This window comes from Bos mutus, chromosome 29 (genome assembly GCF_027580195.1).
Source record: "Bos mutus isolate GX-2022 chromosome 29, NWIPB_WYAK_1.1, whole genome shotgun sequence".
NCBI lineage: Eukaryota > Metazoa > Chordata > Mammalia > Artiodactyla > Bovidae > Bos > Bos mutus.
In genome coordinates, this window is record NC_091645.1 from 21,635,213 (window position 1) to 21,648,220 (window position 13,008).

Here is a 13,008-nt window from a genome sequence, read left to right on the forward strand (position 1 = left end):
TTTCCACTGTTTCCCCATCTATTTCCCATGAAGTGATGGGACCGGATGCCATGATCTTCGTTTTCTGAATGTTGAGCTTTAAGCCAACTTTTTCACTCTCCACTTTCACTTTCATCAAGAGGCTTTTGAGTTCCTCTTCACTTTCTGCCATAAGGGTGGTGTCATCTGCATATCTGAGGTTATTGATATTTCTCCCGGCCATCTTGATTCCAGCTTGAGTTTCTTCCAGTCCAGCGTTTCTCATGATGTACTCTGCATATCAGTTAAATAAACAGGTTGACAATATACAGCCTTGACGAACTCCTTTTCCTATTTGGAACCAGTCTGTTGTTCCATGTCCAGTTCTAACTGTTGCTTCCTGACCTGCATACAGATTTCTCAAGAGGCAGATCAGGTGGTCTGGTATTCCCATCTCTTTTCAGAATTTCCCACAGTTTATTGTGATTCACACAGTCAAAGGCTTTGGCATAGTCAATAAAGCAGAAATAGATGTTTTTCTGGAACTCCCTTGCTTTTTCCATGATCCAGCGGATGTTGGCAATTTGATCTCTGGTTCCTCTGCCTTTTCTAAAACCAACTTGAACTTCAGGAAGTTCATGGTTCACATATTGCTGAAGCCTGGCTTGGAGAATTTTGAGCATTACTTTACTAGCATGTGAAATGAGTGCAATTGTGCAGTAGTTTGAGCATTCTTTGGCATTGCCTTTCTTTGGGATTGGAATGAAAACTGACCTCTTCCAGTCCTGTGGCCACTGCTGAGTTTTCCCAATTTGCTGGCATATTGAGTGCAGCACTTTCACAGCATCATCTTTCAGGATTTGGAATAGCTCAACCGGAATTCCATCACCTCCACTAGCTTTGTAGTGATGCTTTATAAGGCCCACTTGACTTCACATTCCAGGATGTCTGTCTCTAGGTCAGTGATCACACCATCATGATTATCTGGGTCGTGAAGATCTTTTTTGTACAGTTCTTCTGTGTATTCTTGCCATCTCTTCTTAATATCTTCTGCTTCTGTTAGGTCCATGCCATTTCTGTCCTTTATCAAACCCATCTTTGCATGAAATATTCCCTTGGTATCTCTAATTTTCTTGAAGAGATCCCTAGTCTTTCCCCATTCTGTTGTTTTCCTCTATTTCTTTGCATTGATCGCTGAAGAAGGTTTTCTTATCTCTTCTTGCTATTCTTTGGAACTCTGCATTCAGATGTTTATATCTTTCCTTTTCTCCTTTGCTTTTTGCTTCTCTTCTTTTCACAGCTATTTGTAAGGCCTCCTGTTTGTGATATCAATAATCTCTTTCCTTCTCCTTTCTGGAACACATGATTAGATTAAAATTGCACACAGGATAGGAGTCTGTTTGAAGCCTCTTTTATGCCACTTGTGTAGATGTACTTAACAGACGCGGAGAGACAGTACAACTTGGAGATCAGAAATGTGACCTGAGGACCTTGACATGGCTCCCCAGCTTACTGTGTTTGACCTTGAGCAAGTTGGCTCCAGTTTCCTCAGGTGCTCGAATGTCTGCATCTGTAAAGTAAGGACAATAAGAATAACCACCTCATAGTTTATTCTGCAGAGAAAGTGATGGCGCCCCACTCCAGTAGTCTTGCCTGGAAAATTCCATGGACGGAGGAGCCTGGTAGGCTGCAGTCCATGGGGTCGCAAAGAGTCGGACATGACTGAGTGACTTCCCTTTCACTTTTCACTTTCATGCGTTGGAGAAGGAAATGGCAACCCACTCCAGTGTTCTTGCCTGGAGAATCCCAGGGACGGAGGAGCCTGGTGGGCTGCCATCTATGGGGTCGTACAGAGTCGGACATGACTGAAGCGACCTAGCAGCAGCAGCAGCAGTTTATTTTGAGCAAGAATGTGACAAGTGTTCAAGTCAGTTACTATCTCATGGTAAAGAAAGAGAACTGAGAAATACGTGATCCGAGCCCTCCCCTCATGGAACTCAGTGGAATGGAGTCTGTTTAAATGGTTTAGCCTACAGGATCTCCAACCCCATTGTCATTTGCTTTGTTAGCCACTGGTCTTTTGTTACAATTGATACTGACTAGATGTGGAAATATGATAGTTTAACCTAAAAATGTCTTTTTATTTGCATAAAAGATAATGTGCTATCTTCTAAATAAAAAGTCTCTGCTCCTATACCTTTTTATTGGACACAAACTTTTGTCAGCTCAGTTCAATTGCTCAGTCATGTCCAACTCTTTGTGACCCCATGGACTATAGCATACCAGGCCTCCCTGTCCATCACCAACTCTTGGAGCTTGCTCAAACTCATGTCCATCAAGTCGGTGATGCCATCCAAACATCTCATCCTCCGTCGTCCCCTTCTCCTCCCACCTTCAATCTTTCCCAGCATCAGGATCTCTTCAAATGAGTCAGTTCTTCACATCAGATGGCCAAAGTATTGGAGTTTCAGCTTCAGCATCAGTCCTTCCAATGAATATTCAGAACTGATTTCCTTTAGGATGGACTGGTTTTCTTCTTGCAGTCTTTTGTACAATCTTATTAATCTTTGAGCATGTTAAGAGCTATCAGAATAGTTTTATACACAATCAACTTTTTAGGTGAAAATAATAACAGTAGTAATTATTATTAACATTTATTTAATGAGTATCATGTGTCAGACTTATGCTAGAAAATTTATATCTGTTAATTTGCTTAATTCTTGGGATAGTTCTTTAAGATAGATACTGTTTCCCCCATTTTACAGATGAGGAAACCAAGGTAAATTAGGTTAAGTTACTCTCTCATAAAGCAGGCATTATTTACTAGATCTGAGGTTCATATTCAAGTTGATCTCTTAATTAGTAATTTTGTACTGTTGTTCAATCGCTCAGTTGTTTCTGACTCTTTGCGACCCATGGACTGCAACACAACAGGTTTCCCCGTCCATCACCATCTCCTAGAGTTTGCTCAAACTCATGTCCATGGAGTTGCTGATGCCATCCAACCATCTCATCCTCTGTTGTTCCCTCCTCTTTCTTTCTATTTTAGGTTTTATCATTTAATTTTGTTTTAGGTTTTATAATTTAAGGTATATTTTACCAAGGTTATTCGTAGCATACTGCCTTTGAAAATTCTGCCATTTTTTTTTAAATGCCACAAAACAGTTAAAAGTAAGATAGTAAATTAATTAAAAGTAACTTAGTAAATTCTAGCAATATGTATTGGGTTCTCCAGAGAAGCAGAATTCATACGTATGTATACAGTAGTCCCCTGCTTATTGGTGAAGGATACTTTCCAAGACCCATAGTGGATACCAGAAACCTCAGATTGTACCAAACCCTGTATATCCTATGCATTGTGTGTGTTAGTTGCTGAGCTGTGGCTGACTCTTCGCAGCCCCATGCATGGACGTAGCCCACCAGGCTCCTCTGTCCATGGGATTCTCCAGGCAAGAATACTGGAGTGGATTGCCATGCTCTCCTCCAGGGGATCTTCCTGGCACAAGGATCGAACCTGAGTCTCCCACATTGCAGGTAGATTCTTTACTGTTCGAGCCACAATGTACACTTTATTGAAGAGCTTGAAAAATAGTGATGGAGTCCAGGTGGGTGAACCTATGAGGTTGGAAATACAAGAGGGAAACACCTGGAAACAGGGCACTTGTGCTGTGACCAGAGCCATCTCCACTCTGATCACCCTGTTCTGCACAGTCAGGACATAAACACAGGCATTGCTTGTAGTCATACCATGACCTTTCAAATGTAATTTTATCCCAAAGTTAAGATCCATGGATGTAACAAAACAGCAATAAGCCGAAATTGCATTTAAACTATGTTCATTCCGGGAAATTATGAAAGTTAAGAATTAAAATCTTACCTTGTTTGTACAGCAGCTAAAGACCTTCAGATGCACTGGGTTTTACTCTTAAAGATGGGAATAGGGGTTCACTCCTGACTGGTTTGGAACAATGCTCACCAGGGCTACAGGAGAGTCTGAAACACTTGAAGTGAAAGTCACTCAGTTGTGTCCAACTCTTTGCGACCCTATGAACTGTATAAGAAAGACCCCACGGAATTCTCCAGGCAAGAATACTGGAGTGGGTAGCTGTTCCATTATCCAGGGGATCTTCCCAACCCAGGGATCAAACCCAGGTCTCCCGCATTGCAGGTGGATTTTTTACCAGGTTAGCCACAAAGGAAGCCCAAAATACTGGAGTGGGTAGCCTATCCCTTCTCCAGGGGATCTTCCTGACCCAGGGGACGAACCCGCATCTCCTGCATTGCAGGCAGATTCTTTACCAGCTGAGCCAGCATGTGCTTTTCTCTATATACATACTTCTGATCAATGTTACTTTATTAATTAGACACAGTAAGAGAGTAACAACTAAAAATATAACTAATAATAAAATAGAACAATTATAACAATATACTGTTGTACAAACTCTCCATCTTAACTAATCACTTATCACACATTGTAGCCATAACTTTGCAGTTTGAGATATGACAGCACAACTACCATGAATTTCTTTTCCCTCCATGATCTCACAATAGATTTGTTCCATCCACAGCATACATCCTTTTTTCTTTTCCTTACTAAGTCAAGAACTTTCACCTTTGCACTTAAAGGAACCACTTCTCCTTGGTATATCCTAATTGCCAGCATCACTGCTTTTGTGCTTTGAGACCATTATGAAGTGAATACGGATTACTTAAACACAAGCACTTATATTTAACTTATATGCAAAGTACATCATGAGATAATGCTGGACTGGATGAAGCACAAGCTGGAATCAGATCACTGGGAGAAATATCAATAACCTCACATATGTAGATGACATCACCCTTATGGCAGAAAGCAAAGAAGAACTAAAGAGCTTCTTTTTTTTTTTCTCTCTCTCTCTTTTTTTTTAAATTTTATTTTATTTTTAAACTTTACATAATTGTATTAGTTTTGCCAAATATCAAAATGAATCCACCACAGGTATACATGTGTTCCCCATCCTGAACCCTCCTCCCTCCTCACTCCCCATACCATCCCTCTGGGTCTTCCCAGTGCACTAGCCCCAAGCATCCAGTATCGTGCATTGAACCTGGACTGGCATCTCGTTTCATACATGATATTTTACATGTTTCAATGCTATTCTCCCAAATCTTCCCACCCTCTCCCTCTCCCTCAGAGTCCATAAGACTGTTCTATACATCACTGTCTCTTTTGCTGTCTCGTACACAGGGTTATTGTTACCATCTTTCTAAATTCCATATATATGCGTTAGTATACTGTATTGGTGTTTTTCCTTCTGGCTTACTTCACTCTGTATAATAGGCTCCAGTTTCATCCACCTCATTAGAACTGATTCAAATGTATTCTTTTTAATGGCTGAGTAATACTCCATTGTGTATATGTACCACTGCTTTCTTATCCATTCATCTGCTGATGGACATCTAGGTTGCTTCCATGTCCTGGCTATTATAAACAGTGCTGCGATGAACATTGGGGTACACGTGTCTCTTTCCCTTCTGGTTTCCTCAGTGTGTATGCCCAGCAGTGGGATTGCTGGATCATAAGGCAGTTCTATTTCCAGTTTTTTAGGACTCTCCACACTGTTCTCCATAGTGGCTGTACTAGTTTGCATTCCCACCAACAGTGTAAGAGGGTTCCCTTTTCTCCACACCCTCTCCAGCATTTATTGCTTGTAGACTTTTGGATCGCAGCCATTCTGACTGGTGTGAAATGGTACCTCATAGTGGTTTTGATTTGCATTTCTCTGATAATGAGTGATGTGGAGCATCTTTTCATGTGTTTGTTAGCCATCTGTATGTCTTCTTTGGAGAAATGTCTATTTAGTTCTTTGGCCCATTTTTTGATTGGGTCATTTATTTTTCTCGAGTTGAGCTGTAGGAGTTGCTTGTATATTTTTGAGATTAGTTGTTTGTCAGTTGCTTCATTTGCTATTATTTCTCCCATTCTGAAGGCTGTCTTTTCACCTTGCTAATAGTTTTCTTTGATGTGCAGAAGCTTTTAAGTTTAATTAGGTCCCATTTGTTTATTTTTGCTTTTATTTCCAATATTCTGGGAGGTGGGTCATAGAGGATCCTGCTGTGATGTATGTCAGAGAGTGTTTTGCCTATGTTCTCCTCTAGGAGTTTTATAGTTTTTGGTCTTACATTTAGATCTTTAATCCATTTTGAGTTAATTTTTGTGTATGGTGTTAGAAAGTGTTCTAGTTTCATTCTTTTACAAGTGGTTGACCAGTTTTCCCAGCACCACTTGTTAAAGAGATTGTCTTTAATCCATTGTATATTCTTGCCTCCTTTGTCAAAGATAAGGTGTCCATATGTGCGTGGATTTATCTCTGGGCTTTCTATTTTGTTCCATTGATCTATATTTCTGTCTTTGTGCCAGTACTATACTGTCTTGATAACTGTGGCTTTGTAGTAGAGCCTCCAAATTGGAAAAGAAGAAGTGAAACTCACTATTTGCAGATAACATGATCCTCTACATAGAAAACCCTAAAGACTCCACCAGAAAATTACTAGAACTAATCAATGACTATAGTAAAGTTGCAGGATATAAAATCAACACACAGAAATCCCTTGCATTCCTATACACTAATACTGAGAAAACAGAAAGAGAAATTAAGGAAACAATTCCATTCACCATTGCAACGGAAAGAATAAAATACTTAGGAATATATCTACCTAAAGAAACTAAAGACCTATATATAGAAAACTATAAAACACTGGTGAAAGAAATCAAGGAGGACACTAATAGATGGAGGAATATACCATGTTCATGGATTGGAAGAATCAATATAGTGAAAATGAGTATACTACCCAAAGTAATTTATAGATTCAATGCAATCCCTATCAAGCTACCAATGGTATTCTTCACAGAGCTAGAACAAATAATTTCACAATTTGTATGGAAATACAAAAAACTTCGAATAGCCAAAGCGATCCTGAGAAAGAAGAATGGAACTGGAGGAATCAACCTACCTGACTTCAGGCTCTACTATAAAGAGCTTCTTGATGAAAGTGAAAGAGGAGAGTAAAAAAGTTGGCTTAAAACTCAACATTCAGAAAACTAAGATCATGGCATCTGGTCCCATCACTTCATGGGAAATAGATGGAGAAACAGTGGAAACAGTGTCAGACTTTGTTTTTGGGGCTCCAAAATCACTGCAGATGGTGACTGCAGCCATGAAATTAAAGACACTTGCTCCTTGGAAGGAACGTTATGACCAACCTAGACAGCTTATTACAAAGCAGAGACATTACTTTGCCAACAAAGGTCCATCTAGTCAAAGCTATGGTTTCCCCAGTAGTCATGTATGGATGTGAGAGTTGGACTATAAAGAAAGCTGAGTGCAGAAGAATTGATGCTTTTGAACTGCAGTGTTGGAGAAGACTCTTGAGAGTCCTTTGGACAGCAAGGAGATCTAACCAGTCCATCCTAAAGGAAATCAGTCCTGAATATTCGTTGGAAAGACTGATGCTGAAGCTTAAACTCCAATTCTCTGGCCATCTGGAGCAAAGAACTGACTCACTTGAAGAGATCCTGATGCTGGAAAGATTGAAGGTGGGAGGAGAAGGGGATGACGGAGCATGAGATAGTTGGATGGCATCACCGACTCAATGGACATGAGTTTGAGTAAACTCTGGGAGATGATGATGGACAGGGAGGCCTGGCATGCTGCAGCCCACACGGTAGCAAAGAGTTGGACACGAATGAGCGACTGAACTGAACTGAAACACCAGCACTGAGATCCGCTGGCAGGCAATTGATAACTGAGACCGCTACTCAGTGACTAATGAGGGGAAAGTGTTGGACAAAAGGTTGCTTCAAGTCCAGGGCAGGATGGAGTCGGACCTCCTGAAATTTCATCTCACTACTCAGAACGATTTGCAATTTAGAATTTGTGAGTTGTTTATTACTTGAGTTTACCATTTATCATTTTCACAGAAAGGTTGATCATAAGTGTAACCCTTTCCTTCTTCTCTGCATTCCATCCTGCATTCCTCAAGCTGTCTTTGAAAAATTGAGCTGTCTTGAAAGAGCTCAACCCATCTCCAGTTGTAAAGAAACTAGTATTCATGAAACTCATAAGAATATAAATAACTTAAAAATTTCTGGACACAAAAACATAATCATAAGCACAAAATAGAGATTATAGAAGCCAAAACAATTGTAATCAAACTCCTCTAGCACAAGGTTTGTCCCCCAATACCTTCTCTGCCTTATCAACTATACACAGAGCACTTACTCAGTGGACTTATTAAAAGAGAAGAGAGGATGTGTCAGGGTGAAATGGGTTCAGTGTAAATAGAAAACCGAACAAACCATAGCTTTAAAAAGGAAAGGATTTATTTGGCTCATGCAAAGGGATGCCCAAGGCCAGTTAGTTTCAATGTAATGATGGCATCAAAGATCTTTTTAATTTGCTATCCGTAACATGAAAGCTTTCAGCCTCAAGCTTGTCTCTTCTCTCTAACATCAGATGAACTATGTGAGCCATGATTATTCAATTCTGGGAATTTGATTTCTCCCTTTATCTTTCAGATTTCCTTAACGGCTCTCATGGACCAAATATCTCATGTTCAGTCCCAGAACACTCACCTGCTTATCATTATCATAAATGCTGCCACAGTCTTGTGCTGATTTTTCTCTATCAGAAGGTTTTCCATATCTCATGGGTGATGTTCCCCACACTCATGGGGCAAAAATCAGGCACACAGCTCTTTCCTGTTCATTTGCCCTTCTAGAATGGTGAAATGTATATTACATTATGTTGCTCTACTGACTATTATGCTTATTATGTTGAAATTCAATAAATTTTTGCCCACTCCTTTTCTTTCCCATAGGATATGAAGAATAGTTTCCTCTATTCAAGAATAACAGATAGTTAATGAAAGGAATGACAAGCAATCCCATCCCCCTTGGGCACAGACTTTACTATGTGGGAACATGTCAGCCCCACATTTGGGTCCACTGGGGAGAACAGAGTAAGAGGGAAAACACAGTATTTCCCTCAGCCTCAGAATTAGGCAACTGCTTGCAAGTCAAAAGATACAATTCTTTTTTTCAGAAAACAAGCATGTTCTGCCTATGCACTCAGGGTAGTTGTATCAGCTTCAGAGGGAATCAGGAATCTGTCTCTCTGTGCCACCATCATAACTCATTTCTCTTATTTCATAGTTACAAGATGGCTGCTGAATTTCTTGGCCACCATTTAGGGGGATTGCGTAGGAGCTTTCTTCCCAGAAATTCCCAGCTGATTCCCTCCTATATCTCTTGGTAAGAACATTTTCATATGGTTACCACTAGTTACAAGATAATCTGGGGAATAGAATATTCAGTAGAAAATTTGTCTTCTATTAATACGAAAAGAGAGGGTAGATGTTGGGTTGTTAACTAGCAATGTCTGCCATGTGACAGACTGGCAAGTGGAGACTATGCTAGCTTTTATAAACTATTAGCTATTTTCACATATTGATTTCTTTCTTTCTTTTTTTTTTGCTAAATCAAATTAATAGACTTCAAGTACCACTTAAGTTTTAAAACTGAGATGAAAATCCCATATTTCTTCCATTACCCTCTGATAAGTTCCTTCATACCCCAAACTCCTCCATTCCTCACCACTGGGTGCCTTGCCATCATATCCATGTCTTCAGCTAAAATCCACTGAAAGCCGTAGTAGTCAAAGGGTGAAAACCAGAGTTCCTAGAAAATTCACCTGTAGGTGATTAGCTAAAGTAATCTGCACAAGTAAGATATTTCACTGCCTGCCACATAATGTTTCTCCAGTCCCAGCCCCTGTTAAAATAAAATATCTTTAGTGGAAGCCAACTCATTACCCCATAAAATTACTACAGCACATGTGCTTGAAAATGCAAGACAGATATTCTTAACTTGGCATTCCACAGTGAACCACAGAAATGTTCTCCAAGAAATGATTTCATTTTGCTGGTTTTATATTTAAAGTCACATTTTTGGCAGGCAATTCCAAAGACAAAATTTTGAGAGCAGATTGGTCTATGGAATAGAACTCAGACTTTTGGTTGTTCTCCTCATTTGTTTAAATAGCTTACCTGTCCTGGGTACCTGATACAATGTTCTCAGACCCTGGTACCATGCTTTCTAGCTGTAGATCTCTTCTTCCCAGCTTTCCTCTGACCCTCCATAGTCAGTATAGTTGATTAGTTTAGCACACATATGTGGGGTTATAAAATGGTCTGGATCTGAATTGCTACTCTGGCACTTAATAGTAGTATGACTTTGGACAAATTATGTAGCCTCATTTTGTCTCAGTTTTACTCATAAGTATCACAATAACATCTACCTCATAGAGCTGATAGGAGGACTGAATGAGTTAATATATTAAACTTCTTAGAATAGCACCTAGCATGTAATATTAAAGTAAGCGTGTGCTCAGTAGCTCAGCCGTGTCCAACTCAGTGTGACCCCATGGACTGTAGCCTGCCAGGAGCCTCTCTCCATGGAATTTTCCAGGCAACAATACTGGAGTGGGTTGCCATTTCTTTCTCCAGGGGATCTTCCCAATCCAGGGATCAAACTCTCATCTCCTGTGTCTCTTGCATTGCAAGCGGATTCTTTACTGCTGAACCACAGGGGAGAAGCCTCGTAATAGCTCTTATTATTATCATCCTGCTGGATAACAGGACATGACCCAACTTAGCCAACAAAATGACCCCCAAAGTAAGCCTTTCAAGACCAAAATAAAAGTATTTCATAGAATATCTGTAGGGGACAGATATTGGTAGAATGAGGCTGAGTGATCATGGAAAGTTGCCTGGAATTCAAATTCACTGTTTTTCCTCTGGATGCTTGCCTGCTAAGTCACTTCAGTCATGTCCGACTTTCTACAACCCTGTGGACTGTAGCCCACCAGGTTTCTCTGTTCATGAGATTCTCCAGGCAGGAATACTGGAGTGGACTACCATGTTCCCCTTTAGGGGATCTTCCTGACCCAGGGACTGAACCCGTGTCTCTTACACCTTCTGAATTGGCAGGCTGGTTCTTTACCACTAGAGCCACCTGGGATGCTTAGCGATTACAACATTTTAGAGAATAGAAGAACCTCAGAATTTATCTCATACAGCTATTTAATTTTACAAAGGAAACACAGATACAGGAGTTAATCCAAATTTACTCCAGTAATTAGTGAAGAGCTGGAATTATAAGCCAAGTGTCCCAAGCTCTGGTGCTCTAATCTTTTTTTACTATATCAAGTCAAGAAAGTATCTTCATTCCCTTTCAGGTGACAGTGGGAAGAAGAAGGGAAGAGTAACCTGAAATAGGTTATGAGTCCCAGAGATATCCGCTTGCAGAGAGGTCCATTCCAACTCGGCAAAACGGCTACAACATCTTGAAGTCTTAGAAGTCTTTGGGCTTGGATTTCTGTTGCTGTTTATTCAGCTGATTCTCCATTCTTACTCTGAAATGTGAAACTTTTGAAAAAAAAAAAATAGTGTTTGGGCAGCTTGAAATCTTCAATGTAGGCCAAAAAATGTCAGGGTTAGGTTTTCCCTTTTGGAGACCAAATTGACAATCTTTATCTTGTTCCTGTTCCCATGTTTGCTCCAGGTGTACAAATAACGTCCAGCTCCATAATATACATCTGTAAAGTATTTTCATTTCCCAAATTGTCTGTATCATCTCACCTAAGCTTCCCAGCAATGCCTCAGTCTCAGCAGCAGCCCCCCTGCTGTTGACTGATGAGGAAATCAAGGCCTAAAAGGAACTCAGTGACTCTCTTCCAAGATCATATAATGAGCAAAGGGGAAGCCCAATTAAAAAACAACTGAACAGCAACAACAACAGAGCAGATTTTCTGAGTCATTCCCTCTTTCAATTATTGTTACCAAATATTAATGTGTGCTTTCCAGCTGTACCAAGTGAAAAAGCCATTCAAAGCTCTAGCTTTTGAAAAGTTTTTACTTTATTAAAGCTTTTGTTCTTTTAGAATAATTTTATATAATTTTAAATGTTGCATTCCGTTTATAGCTGTTACAAAATCTTGGCTATATTCTCTGTGTTGTACAATAGACCCCTGAGTCTGTCTTACAGCCAGAAGTTTGTACCTCTTACCCTTTCACTGCTATATCATCCCTCTCCCTCTCTCCATTGGTAAACCAGTTTGTTCTCCATATCTGTGAGTCTGCTTCATTTTTGTTATATTCAGTAGATTTTATATCTTTTATATTTCACATATAAGTGCTGTCTTTCAGAATTGTTCTTCCTTTATCTGACTTATTTCACTTAATATAATGTCCTCCAAGTGTACCTATCTTGCTACAGATGGTAAAATTCTGTTCTTTTTTAAGGCTGAGTAGTAGTCCATTGTGTGTGTGTGTGTGTGTGTGTGTGTGTGTGTAGCACATCTTCTATATCCATTCATCTGTTAATGGATAAGGTCCTTGTTTTAGGAAGCTTGTCTTACTCCCAGTTCATTTAAGTTCCTTTCTAACACATAGAAAACTGTTATTCATTGCCGCCAAAGAGCTTACAAACTAGTCAAAAAAACAAAATATACTAAGTATGAAGAAATAGGAATATACATAATATAAATTAATATAAAATAACTTGTAAATATGCTAAATGGTATCAACTTATGACCAAATCATCAGAATGGTAGAAATAACTGAAAAAGACTCCTTGGAGAAGGTCAACATCACTATTTCCCTTCTCTGCCCTGGTCACCACACAAACTAGCCCTGTCACACCAGACCACTTTTATATCTTAGTACTGCTGCTGCTGCTGCTAAGTCACTTCAGTCATGTCCAACTCTTTGTGACCCCATGGACTGTAACCCCCAGGCTCCTCTGTCCATGGGAGTCTCCAAGCAATAATACTGGAGTGGGTTGCCACTTCCTCTTCCAGGGGACCTCCTCAACCGAGGGATCAAACCCGGGTCTGCACTGCAGGCAGATTCTTTACCACTGAGCCACTGGGGAGCCCCTTCTTAGTAAACCCCATGCAATTTTATCCTGCCAGGCTACTATTCCTGTTCCTTATACTCCTTCCCCAC